At 43.9% G+C, this 13,808-nt stretch overlaps 1 protein-coding gene across 7 annotated transcripts in view; it reads left to right on the top strand.

Moving 5' to 3' along the window:
• ARSG (arylsulfatase G) overlaps positions 1-13,808 on the top strand; it is a 240,054-nt gene that overhangs the window by 55,704 nt on the left and 170,542 nt on the right. The window lies entirely within an intron of this gene.

The raw sequence follows: 13,808 nt of genomic DNA, 5'->3' as shown, positions 1-13,808 counted from the left end.
ACGGCTGTCCAAAGACGTAAGGCTAAAGAGGATAGGGCTGTTCAGCTTGGAGAAGGGATGGCTGAGGGGAGATATGATAGAAGTTTACAAAATCATGAAAGGACTTGAACAAGTTAATGTAAATCGGTTATTTACTCTCTCAGAAAGTAGAAAGACCATTTCTACTTTCTGAGAGAGTAAATAACCGATTTACATTAACTTGTTCAAGTCCTTTCATGATTTTGTAAACTTCTATCATATCTCCCCTCAGCCATCCCTTCTCCAAGCTGAACAGCCCTATCCTCTTTAGCCTTACGTCTTTGGACAGCCGTTCCATGCATCTTATCATTTTGGTCGCCCTTCCTGCACTTTCTCCAGTGCAGTTATATTCTTTTAGAGATGTGGTGACCAGAATTGCACACAGTATTCATGCCTCTGTATCATGCCTCTGTATTCATGCCTCTGTATCACTCCATGCCTCTGTATCACGTCCCTTGGGACGTGGAGGATTGCTCCCACATAGACTGTATTTGAGGTTGAGCAGAACCAAATGAAGAGAATCTCGCCCTGACAATTAGTGGTGATCTTAGACGGGGGTGGATTTAAAAAAAAAAAGGGGGTACATGGTACATACTGGCGCTTTCCATTTGCTATCTGCATGTTTTTAGGAAGTGCACTTAAAGATTGGTTTTTTTTTGTGTTCTATATGTAGATAAGGAGGACATTATCTAAACTTGAGTATTCGGATCTGAGCTTTATACTGTCTGTTTAATAAAAGATTGGTTGTCTCATTATTGTCTGCAGTATTTTATGCCTGTATGAGTTGTACCACATTAATGTTGTTTTTAACACTTTTTAGCATCAGAAATGCCAATGTTCACCTTGGAGCACTTGTGTAGCAATACGTTTTTTGTTTGTTTTGTTTTTTTACTTTATATTTTTACATTTCCACAAATTAATGAACAAACAAATTTGCAAGATAAATAGGTAAAAAAGATGTATCAAAATATTTAAACAAACAGTTATAAAAAGAAAACCAAACAAATCTGTAAACCTCTATTTAGCCCACAATAAAGATAAATAGGGGTGGGGCGTGAAAAAAAAAAAAGGAAGCTGAAATTTAAACAGTAAGGGGCGGATTTTCAGAGCCCTGCTCGCCTAAATCCGCCCAAAACCGGGCGGATTTAGGCGAGCAGGGCCCTGCGCGCCGGTGAGCCTATTTTACATAGGCCTACCGGCGCGCGCAGAGCCCCGGGAATCGCGTAAGTCCCGGGGTTCTCCGAGGGGGGCGTGTCGGGGGGGCGGGCCCGGTCGTCGCGGCGTTTCGGGGGCGTGTCGGCAGTGTTTTGGGGGCGGTCCGGGGGCGTGGGCCGCGCCCTCCGTACCCGCCCCCAGGTCGCGGCCCGGCGCGCAGGAGGCCCGCTGGCGCGCGGGGATTTACTTCTCCCTCCGGGAGGCGTAAATCCCCGGAGAAAGGTAAGGGGGGGGTGTAGACAGGGCCGGGCGGGTGGGTTAGATAGAGAAAGGGAGGGGAAGATGAGGGGAGGGCGTTAGAGGATTCCCTCCAAGGCCGCTCCGATTTCGGAGTGGCCTTGGAGGGAATGGGGGTAGGCAGCGCGGCTCAGCGCGCGCCGGCTATACAGAATTCATAGCCTTGCGCGCGCCGATCCAGGATTTTAGTGGATATGCGCGGCTCCGCGCGTATCTACTAAAATCCCGCATACTTTTGTTGGCGGCTGGAGCGCCAACAAAAGTATGCCAACGCGCCTTGTTGAAAATCTACCCCTAAGGGGCGGATTTTAAGAGCCCTGCTCGCCTAAATCCGCCCAAAACCGGGCGGATTTTCGGCGAGCAGGGCCCTGCGCGCCGGTGAGCCTATTTTACATAGGCCTACCGGCGCGCGCAGAGCCCCGGGACTCGCGTAAGTCCTGGGGTTTTCGGAGGGGGGCGTGTCGGGGGCGTGTCGGGGGGCGGGCAGGAACCGCGCGGCATTTTCGGGGCGTGTCAGGAGCGTTCCGGGGGCGGGCCCGGGGGCGTGGCTATGGCCCGGGGCGTTCCGGGGGCGTGGCCGCGCCCCCAGATCGTGTCCCGGCGCGCGGGGTTTACGTCTCCCTCCGGGAGGCGTAAATCCCCCAACAAAGGTAAGGTGGGGGTTTAGACAGGGCCGGGCGGGTGGGTTAGGGAGGGGAAGGTGAGGGGAGGGCAAAGGAAAGTTCCCTCCGAGGCCGCTCCGATTTCGGAGCGGCCTCAGAGGGAACGGGGGTAGGCTGCGCGGCTCGGCGCGCGCCGGCTATACGAAATCGATAGCCTTGCGCGCGCCGATCCAGGATTTTAGCGGCTACGCGCGTATCTACTAAAATCCCGCGTACTTTTGCTTGCGCCTGATGCGCCAGCAAAAGTAGGCCTATTCGCGCGGTTTGAAAATCTACCCCAAAATTTTTATAAAGGAAAAAGGTGAAATCTAGAGGTCATACATTAAAAACAGTCTGGAGATCCTAAGGGATAGCATTACCATTATGGACTGCAACTTTCGCTTCCACAAGTAACTTCAATTGGTTAGGGTCAACAAACACACAACATGTATTCTCAAGTTTTACTAACTATTTACAAGGAAATTGAAGAAAGAATTCTCCTCCCAGATTGAGCATCTGCTGACAGAACTGTAGAAAGTGTTTGCATCTTACTTGAGTTTCAAAAGAAACAGGAAAAATCCATATCTTTTGACTCATAAACTCAGCATTTTTATTTCTAAAAAAAAGATGCATAATAGATTCTTATCAGATTCTAAGACGAAAGAAATCAAAGGGTGGTTCTGGTTTCTGTTTCACATTGAGATTTCTCAGGATAGGCAGTTAGGTCCAAAGTGTCTTTAGTGGTCTGATTTTGAATATCATCTGATTGAATATCATGGTTATCTTCAAAACTTCAGCCATATATCACTTAAATAATTCCTCTGGTTTAATCAGTGAGGACTTAGGAAAGTTCAAAATCCGAAGGTTCAAAGCCCTCATACTGATCTCCAAACTTTAAACTTGAGTTGTATTTCATTAATCTTTCATTAATGCCATATTAGAAACCCGTACAGATGCTAAGGTCGCTTTACATGCCTGTATTTTCTCAGTGTAAGTATTAACAACTTGTTCCACCCTAATAATATGATCTTTATCATCTCTCAAAAGAGATTCAATGTTTTCAAGCCTTTTAGAAATGGAAGATTTCCTAGCACCCAGACAGATGAATTCAAGACCAGTGGGTTAAGCACCTCTACCAGCAGATGGAGACGGAGCAAAGCTTATATATATATATATATATATTTTTTTTTTTTTTCCTGCAGTGACATCAGTCTGCCAGTATTCTCTGTCTCTCCAGCAGATGGTGTACATGCATCTCCTTCCAGGGGATTGCTTCAAATTTTAGGAGATTTAATTCGTCCCGCTCTCCCGTGGTGATACCAAATGGTCCCTTTCCCAGTTGAGAATTCCTGAAGTGATTACCACGGTCTCTCAGATAAATGCCTTGATCTGGTAGCTGGTTTTTTAAGCTAGCCTGGACTTAGCTGTTTAAAACAGCTGAAAGGCAGTGGGTGCAGGATGCTAAGTGTGGCAGAGATGGTATATGCCCTTTCCCACCGCAGCCTGAGACCGTCTCTGTACTTAGCCAGGAAAGGCTGAGTTCAAGTAAGGTTAAAAAAAAAAAAAAGTGTAGAAGTGTCATTTGTAAGCCTTTCCCCTCTCTCCGTTCTCCATGCTCTGCGCACCATTCTGACGTTCGTTCCCGCTCCCAAGGGAGGTTATGAGACTTGGGCAGCCTGGCAGGTTGAGCTGCTCAGATGGGCTAGGCCCTGCTGTTAGGCTTTCCTCTGTGTGCTGTGTGGTAGGCCACGGCAGCATTTTGCACGCTTTTTCCTGTACATTAAGCTACCCTCTTAAAGACTGTTGGTGCATGCAAGTGTGTCTGGCTGTGTGTCAAAGTTGTGCGCCCAGTTTTTGGACGCTTAGTCGAACGCCTGCTTGGGCACCCAGGTGATAGCAGCTTCCGTGTTAGTGCATGCTGCCTGTGTGCACAAGTTGGACCGCATTGGTTGTGCACTTAAGTTTGGAAGAGCGGCAGTGTGTCTGGTTTCGCGTTGCCTAGCCTTGGGACGCCTACGTTTTGTGCGCCTAAATTTTACAGTGTGAATTCAGCTGGATGCACACCTTCAGTCGCCTGTTAAGCGTGCTGACAGACTGATGGCGCCTGTGGCTAAGAAATCGAATCTCCTTTCCATCTGTGCTGCCTGTCATATTTGGGAATCTCGTTCTGGCATGCCCTCAAAATTGTGCCAGCACTGCTGTGAGGCTCAGGGAGAATTATCTTCCTCTGATTTTACTAAGCCTGGTTCATCCCAACCTGATTGCCTAGGTAAAGACATGTTAAGAGGGGCGCCTGACTTTGGAACTCCCGTAACTGGTTCATCATGTAATTATAGCATGGGAAAAATAACCCATGCTATAATTACATGATGTTGGGTTCCATATTAGGTGCTACAACCCAAGAAAGAGATCTAGGTGTCATAGTGGATAACACATTGAAATCGTCGGTTCAGTGTGCTGCGGCAGTCAAAAAAGCAAACAGAATGTTGGGAATTATTAGAAAAGGAATGATGAATAAAACGGAAAATGTCATAATGCCTCTGTATCGCTCCATGGTGAGACCGCACCTTGAATACTGTGTACAATTCTGGTTGCCGCATCTCAAAAAAGATATAATTGCGATGGAGAAGGTACAGAGAAGGGCTACCAAAATGATAAGGGGAATGGAACAACTCCCCTATGAGGAAAGACTAAAGAGGTTAGGACTTTCAGCTTGGAGAAGAGACGACTGAGGGGGGATATGATAGATGTGTTTAAAATCATGAGAGGTCTAGAAACGGGTAGATGTGAATCGGTTATTTACTCTTTCGGATAGTAGAAGGACTAGGGGACACTCCATGAAGTTAGCATGGGGGCACATTTAAAACTAATCGGAGAAAGTTCTTTTTACTCAATGCACAATTAAACTCTGGAATTTGTTGCCAGAGAATGTGGTTCGTGCAGTTAGTATAGCTGTGTTTAAAAAAGGATTGGATAAGTTCTTGGAGGAGAAGTCCATTACCTGCTATTAAGTTCACTTAGAGAATAGCCACTGCCATTAGCAATGGTTACATGGAATAGACTTAGTTTTTGGGTACTTGCCAGGTTCTTATGGCCTGGATTGGCCACTGTTGAAAACAGGATGCTGGGCTTGATGGACCCTTGGTCTGACCCAGTATGGCATTTTCTTATGTTCTTATGTTCTTATCAGTGGGGGACAGTAGCTCACTGGGCACAGCACAGGTGCCTTCTGGTTCTGGCATGGATCCTTCTGCCTTTTCTTGGGTAGAATTTTATCAAGGAGCGCAGTCCTCCACCCCGTCCAGTCCTGTCAGGTCAGTCTCAAGCGGTGACCTCTCACTCATCTGGTTCTACTGTTAAGCACCAGAGTACACCTAGATTGGCAGCAGGCATCCAATAGGAATCTGGATGGCATTGATGATAAGGCCAATCCTGATTCTCTGGAGAATGGGAAAATTCCTCTGGGACTAGAACTCGATAGGGCTATGTTGCGGTTCTTTCATAGAGATGAGCACCTAAGCCTTTGTGACCTCCCAGATGCCCTCTTCAGAAGATGGCTGTGTATGTTGGAGGGGTAGACATGCATATTTTATATTATGCATGGGTTATAAAATACTTCTGTAGATCTCTGTGTGGCCATATACGTGCAGAATTGTTTGGAAATTATCCTCTTTAAGATACATTTTCAAAGGCTTAGCTCTGGCGTGGACTGAGGAAACTCACAAGATGATGCCCGCATGAGAACTCCCACACATGCTCTGTAGAACTCAAAGGTCTATAGCTTGGAGAGACAAGTCCATTCAGTACTGCCAGATGACATCACCCGCATGTAATGTCTAATTCAGCTTGCTTATTGATGGAAAACATTGTTTATGATAAAGAAACTTGCTGTTCCCAGCTAGGTAACAAAGGAATCTGTCACAGCAAATCCTCTAATATATTTGGTGCGATTAATTAAGTAACCTGATAAATTATAAACTTTCAGGAGAATAAGCAAAGCTTCTATTTTGTTTAAAAATAAAAGAATATCATCTGCATATAAAGCTGTCTTTTCATGTGAATTAACAAATTGAGCCCCAAATATATCCACTGATTCTCTAATCTTGTATATAAGGGATTCTAGTTCCAAGTTAAATAAAGGTGACCAGTGGACATTCCTAAATGTTTTTAGATAGGTCAGTCCCAATGAGTGGGATAAACACCACTGCCAGCAGATGGAGACAGAGCAAAAGCTGACGTCATGGCTACATATTCCCATCCCGACATCAACCCGCCAGTATTCTCTGTCTCCAGCAGATGGGGGACATGCATTTCTCTTTGGGGGATTGCCTGTGAGGGGAAAAAAAAAAGTTGAGAAGGAGATGTCTATGTAGCACCACTTGCCTCCTGAGGTGATACCATGTAGTCCCTGCTTAAGTCCAGTAGCCTTGACTGGCGTGGACCTAAATTCCAATTAGCAGTTGCAGGCCAAGAGAGGCTAAACGGTGAAGGCTTTTGCCCTCTCCCCTTGTAGCCAGGACCCATTCCTGCTCTCAGCCATGGAGTACTGAGCTCAGGTAAAAGTTTTTTGACTTAAAAAAAAAAAAAAGTCAGTGACAGGAAGACAGCAGGAGAAGGATCTGTTTCCTCCGCGTTTGGCTGTCCTGCTCATGTCTCTGGGCAGGGCAGGTGAGGTGAGGAGAGAGTACAGGCACGGGGGGTGGAGCAGCCGTCTGGCTAGGCCGCGCTTCCTGGTTTCTCCCATTTTGGGTGCGCGGTAGGCCGTGGGGTACTTTCACATGCTTTTTTGCTTCAGACCGTCGGCGCGTGCTTGTGCATCTGGGTGTGCACCCATTCTCGTTCATGCATGCGATTGGGCATTCTTCCTTCTGCACGCACATCTTGTGTGCCCAGTTTAAGCGTCTGTCCTGAGTGTTCAGTTTGAGTGTCCAGTAGGATGAGCGGCCTAGGTGCGTAGGCTTGTATGCACATTTTTTTGTGCATATATATTAGGTGCGCTTATACATGTGGGAAAGCTAGGTGCAAGCCTTCATTGGACTGTGCACTTAGGTTTATTCACCGCAGGCACCATACTAGGTGCCTATCTATCTGTACTGCCTGCCACATTAGATCCATTCAGCCAGAACTTTCTTTAAGCATGTGTTAGCACTGCTTGGAGGTTTGGAGAGATTTGCTTCCTCCTGATTTTGCCAATGATAGCCTCACTCCCCTCAGACTGAGGAGATGGACCGAGGGAGACATGCAGGGTTGTCTCCTCATCTGATTGATCCATGAGTCCTTAGCGGGTCTATAACTTTTGAATCCGCAAGCCAGAGAGCAGTTGTGTTTCCCTAAGGTGGATGCCTTAGTGTGTTCTGTTATGAAATGTACCACCATCCTGGTAGAGGGAGGTGCGGCTCTGAAGAATGCTTTGGATAGAAGGACTGAGGCTATCTGAGGCAGTGACAGTGAACTTGCAAATCGCTTTTTATTGCGCCTTGGTAGCTTGGGCTACCTTGCGGCTTTGTCAAGAGTCTGGTGGCATTGGGTCTGATCTAGGGCCTATGGTAGAACTGGGGGCCGCTGCTTTGGCTGTTGCGGGCTGTGACTTGGTACGCATAGCTACCAGAGGAGCTGCCTCAGTTTTGCGGCCAGGCGACAGCTATGGCTGCACAACTGCTTCACAGTTACTATTTCAAAGTCCACTCTGACTAAGCTGCCTTTCAAAGGCTTACTCTTGTTTGGCAGTGAATTGGAAAAAATGGCAAGTAAATGGGGAGAGACCCAGGTCCTGGTTTGCCAGGGATAAGAAGCCAGTTTCTCGGATTTCTCAGGCGAATGGCCATTCTCTAGACTACTGGCATTTTCGGCCTTATAGGGGAGGTTAAGAACATAGAAATTGCCATACTGGGTCAGACCAAGGGTCCATCAAGCCCAGTATCTTGGTAAGTACCCAAACATTAAATAAATCTCAAGCTACTATTGCTTATTAATAGCAGTTTATTAATTTTTCCTCTAGGAACTTATCCAAACCTTTTTTAAATCCAGGTTCACTAACTGCTGTAACCACATCCTCTGGCAATGAATACAAGAACTTAACTATGTGCTGAGTGAAAAATCTTTTTTTGATTTGTTTTAAATGAGTTTCTTGTTAACTTCATGGAGTGCCCCCCTAGTCCTTCTATTATCTGAGAGAGTAAATAATCGATTTACATTAACTTGTTCAAGTCCTTTCATGATTTTGTAGACCTCTATCATATCCCCCCTCAGTCATCTCTTCTCCAAACTAAACAGTCCTAACTTCTTTAGCCTTTCCTCATAGGACAGCCATTCCATGCCCCATATCATTTTGGTCGCCCTTCTAAGCACTTTCTCCAGTGCAACTATATCTTTTTTGAGATGCGGCAACCAGAACTGCCACAGTATTCAAGTTGCGGTCTCACTGTGGAGTGATACAGAGGCATTATGATAGCCATTGTTTTATTTGCCATTCTCTTCTTAATAATTCCTAACATTCTGTTTGCTGTTTTCATCGCCACAGCACACTGAGCTGACAGTTTCAATGTATTATCCACTATGACGCCTAGATGTCTTTCCTGGGTGGTAACTCTAAGATAGAACCTAACATTGTGTAACTACAGCATGGATTATTTTTCCCTATATGCATCACCTTGAATTTGTCCACATTAAATTTCATCTGCCATTGGAAGCCCAATCTTCCAGTCTCGGAAGGTCCTCCTGCAATTTATCACAATCTGCTTGTGATTTAACTACTCTGAACAATTTTGTGTCATCTGCAAATTTGATTATCTCACTCGTCGTATTTCTTTCCAGATCATTTATAAATATATTGAAAAGTAAGGGTCCCAATACAGATCCCTGAGGTGCTCCACTGTATTCCTTTTTCCACTGTGAAAACTGACCATTTAATCCTACTCAGTTTCCTGTCTTTTAACCAGCTTGCAATCCACAAAAGGACATCACCTCCTAACCCATGACTTTTTAGTTTTCTTAGAAGCCTCTCATGCGGGACTTTGTCAAATGCCTTTTGAAAATCCAAATACACCACATCTACCGGTTCACCTTTGTCCACATGTTTGTTCACCCCTTCAAAAAAAGGTAGGAGATTTGTGAGGCAAGACTTCCCTTGGGTAAATCCATGCTTGTTGTATCCCATTAAACCAGGTCTATCTAAATGTTTTGTGATTTTATTCTTTATAACAGTTTCCACAATTTTTCCGAGCACTGAAGTCAGGCTCACCGGACTATAGTTTTCCAGATCACCCCTGGAGCCCTTTTTATATCGGGGTTATATTAGCCATTTTCCAAACTTCAGGTATAATGGATGATTTTAATGATAGGTTACAAATTTTAAGTAATAGATCTGAAATTTCATTTTTGAGTTCCTTCAGAACCCCGGGATGCATACTATCTGGTCCAGGTGATTTACTCTCTTTAGCTTGTCAATCTGGCCTACTACATCTTCCAGATTCACAGTGATTCAGTTCATCTGAATAATCACCTTTGAAAACTATCTCTGGAACCGGTATCTCCCCAACATCCTCATTAGTAAACACAGAAACAATTAATTTAGTCTTTCTGCAATGGCCTTATCTTCCCTAAGAGCCCCTTTAAACCCCTTGGTCATCTAGCGGTCCAACCGTCTCCCTCAGAGGTTTCTTGCTTTGGATATATTTTTAAAAGGTTTTATTATGAGTTTTTGCCTCTACGACTAACTTTATTTAAAATTCTCTCTTAGCTGCCTTATCAATATTTTACACGTAACCTGACAATGCTTATGCCTTTTCCTATTTTCTTCAGATGGATCATTCTTCCAATTTTTGAACGATTTTTTTTTGGCTAAAATAGCCTCTTTCACCTCACCTTTTAAGCATATTGGTAATTGTTTTGCCTTCCTCCCACCTTTCTTAATGCATGGAATACATCTGGACTGCGCTTCTAAGATTGTATTTTTAAACAATGTCCACTCCTGTTGTATACTTTTAACCTTTGCAGCTGCACTTTTCAGTTTTTTTCCAACTATTTTCCTTATTTTATCAAAGTTTCCCTTCTGAAAATTTAGTTTTAGAGCTGTAGATTTACATATTGTCCCTCTTCCAGTCATTAGTTCAAATTTAATCATGTTATGATCAATATAGCCAAGTGGCCCCACCACCATTACATCTCTCACCAAATCCTGTGTTCCACTAAGAATTAAATCTAAAATAGCTCCCTCTCTCGTTGGTTCCTGAATCAATTGCTCCATGAAGCAGTCGTTCATTCCATCTAGGAATTTTATGTATCTAGCATGCACTGATGTTACATTTACCCAGTCAATATTGGGGTAATTGAAATCTTCCATTATTACTGCACTGCCAAATTGATTAGCTTCCCTGATCTCTTGGCATTTATGATCATTTTGGCCAGGTGGATGATAGTACACTCCTATCACTATACTCTTACCCAAAACACATGAGATTTTTACCCATATAGATTCTACTGAGCATTTAGTTTCTTGTATGCTCTTTATCCTGATGGACTGTATTCCCTCCTGAAAATAAAGTGCTACATCCCCCACCAAGTTGATCCTCCATATCATTGTGGTATAATTTGTACCCTAATATAGCATTGTCCCATTGATTATCTTCCTTCCACCAGGTCTCAGATGCCAAGTATGTCTATCTCGTCATTCACTGTTACACATTCTAACTCTCCCATCTTACTTCTTAGACTTCTGGCATTGGCATACAGACATTTCAAGGTGTGTTTTTTGTTTGTATTAACAACCTTCTTTTCAGTTGATGTGGATAATTTGAAATTCTTTAGCTCAAGTGATTCTTTACTTATAGGCACGTGGGCTATTTTTGCTTGTATTGGATCCTCTCTATTCGGATGCCCTGTTTCATTAGTATCCTTCAAAGATACATTCCTCCAAACCATGCACAGCTGAGTGACTGTTGGCTTTCCCCCTTGTTCTAGTTTAAAAGCTGCTCCATCTCCTTTTGAAAGTTAGTGCCAGCAGCCTGATTCCATTCTGGTTAAGGTGAAGCTCATCCTTGCGGAAAAGTCTCCCCCTTCCCCAAAAGGTTGTCCAGTTCCTTACAAAACTGAATCCCTCTTCCCTGCACCATCGTCTCATCCATGCATTAAGACTCTGGAGCTCTACCTGCCTCTGGGGAACTGCATGTGGAACAGGGAGCATTTCAGAGAATGCCACCCTGGAGGTTCTGGATTTCAGCTTTCTACCTAAAATCCTAAATTTGGCTTCCAGAACCTTCCTCACACATTTTCCCATGTCGCTGGTGCCCACATGTACCACGACAGCTGGCTCCTCCCCAGCACGGTCTATAATCCTAGCTAGGTGATGCGTGAGGTCCACCACCTTCGCACCAGGCAAGCAAGTTACCAGGCGGTCCTCATGTCTACCAGCCACCCAGCTATCTACATTTCTAATAATCGAATCACCAACTATGATGGCCGACCTAACCCTTCCCTCCAGGGCAGTGGCCATGGGAGATTTGTCTTCAGTGCGAGAGGACAAGACATCACCTGGAGAGCAGGTCCTTGCTACAGGATCACGTCCTGCTATACCAGGGTAATGCTCTCCAACTGGGAGACCTTTCTGATCCAAGGCAGCTCCGGGGCTGCCAGACTGGATTTGGGACTTGACCACTATGTCCCTGAAGGTCTCATCAATGTACCTCTCTGTCTGCCTCAGCTCCTCCAGGTCTGCCACTCCTAGCCTCCAGAGATTGGATTCGTTCTCTGAGAGCCAGGAGCTCTTTGCACTGGGTGCATACATACAATCTCTCACTGGTGGGAAGGGCACTCCAGCCACCATTCAGCATCAGTGCCTACTGGCGAGTCTCTGATTGTATACATGGTGGGTGCCAGTTGGAGCACTCATCTGCGGATACCCTGCCAAATATTGTTTCTAAACTGGCTGAGCTAGATGAAAGAGGAATTAAAAATAGGCAGGTGAAAACTGCCAGATCAAATTAAGGAGTGTCCAGTTTGCTGTTCATGGTATGACAGGAAGAAATATAGTAAGCTTACTGACAAATTAGTCAGGCTTTTGGAAATAAACGTCTTACCAACTGTATACCCAAACAGTGGTAGGGTTGTAGCCTTATGCATAACTTAATGACATTTTGCTAAGGAATGGCAGTAGAGCAACTTTTAATGACTGCACACGTGATTTCAGAAAATAATTAGCCACAAATATCTATTTTAGATTTCTTTTTATTATGTGTTAATGTTGTCTCTTCATATTTTTTGCCTTTTGATTTAAAAAAAAAAATTCAGTAGCAATGAATTAAAATAAAGTAAAAGTACGGAAGGGTTAGTAGAAGCATTACATCAATGTGTGCTTTTCATAGACACCATTATCACATGCCTTCCGGCTCTAAAAATGCTGTTGCTTACTGGCCATTGTCAGATACACTGCCTTGTGATTTGGATTTCAATTCCCAAGGGCAGGGAGTCCCTGGTCAATTATTTTAAGTGCTTAAATATAATGCAATTAAAGATTGCATGTTAGGTTACAATTTGGTTGATGTTTGTTTGTGATGAGCTCGGTTGATTGCACATTTGGATCTGCTGCACTACGGTATTCAGGAATGTGACCGATTCATTTTGTGGCATGGCCATTGGGCTGACAGCTGTGTAGCTTTCCAAGAAATTCCAAGGACTTTCAGCACATAATGTTTGAATATTTGTTTGATAACATTGGTGTTGGCCGTGAGAGCAATATCATTGCATTTTTGTTCTAGTGAAGGCTGAGAAGAATTTTTTTTTTTTTTTTTTTTTTTTTTTGCTGTATTTGGCCATTTTATACTTGCTGCACAAGATTTTGGAATCTGAATTTTTGTTAGTAGAAAAGATGATTTAAATGGATATTTATATAGCAAAGCTTGCTTTTTTTCCAGCCTTAGAAAAATAGATGTCAGCAGAAAAGGACCACTTGGTTCACTCAGTGTGGCATTTGTGCCTGCTTACTCTGCTGTCACGTCTTTCTCCATCTCTGGTCTTCTCCTTCCCTCTGCCACTAAATCTTTGTGTTTAGCCCAGAAGTACTTGAATTCTGCCTCTGTTTGGCTTCTATAACCTCTGTTGAAAGTCTGTTACAATTTCCACCATATTCTTGGTACAAAAATGTTTTCTCACATTACCTGTGAGCTTCCCTTCTTTCAGCTTCATATGATGACTTTAAGCTTTCTATTCTATGGAAAATATTACCTTCTGGAACTATCAGGTCAGCTAGATTATTAAATGTGTGCATCATATCTCTACTTTTCTTTCTTTCTAATAGGGAATCTTAAATTTCAAACCTATCTGTGGTACAACTTTGTGCGTGTATTTTATAAACTGTTCAATTCATACAATACCATGAATTGCTGCTCCAAAAGTACTTCTTATATGTTTCAGTATGTGCAAATATTTCCAGTATTAGAAAATGCACACTTTCTCTACTCATAGGAGTGAATTTTCAAAGGTGTTAAGTGTGTAAAAGTAGCATAGTTCCATTATTTATATGCGGAGGCAGTTACTTTATATCTACTGATTTGAAAATACTTGCATGCTTATTTGGAATCATCAGGTGTCTGATATCGCCACTAGTTCACCCAGACTATCTAGCTCTTCAGCCTGAACCCCCACCTTTTCATCCAGACCGCAGACATCTGATTTCATTTGTGTGAGTCAGTTAACAGGTGTACA

Source organism: Rhinatrema bivittatum, chromosome 4, assembly GCF_901001135.1.
Source record: "Rhinatrema bivittatum chromosome 4, aRhiBiv1.1, whole genome shotgun sequence".
NCBI lineage: Eukaryota > Metazoa > Chordata > Amphibia > Gymnophiona > Rhinatrematidae > Rhinatrema > Rhinatrema bivittatum.
This window is presented reverse-complemented; position numbering and strand designations above follow the sequence as displayed.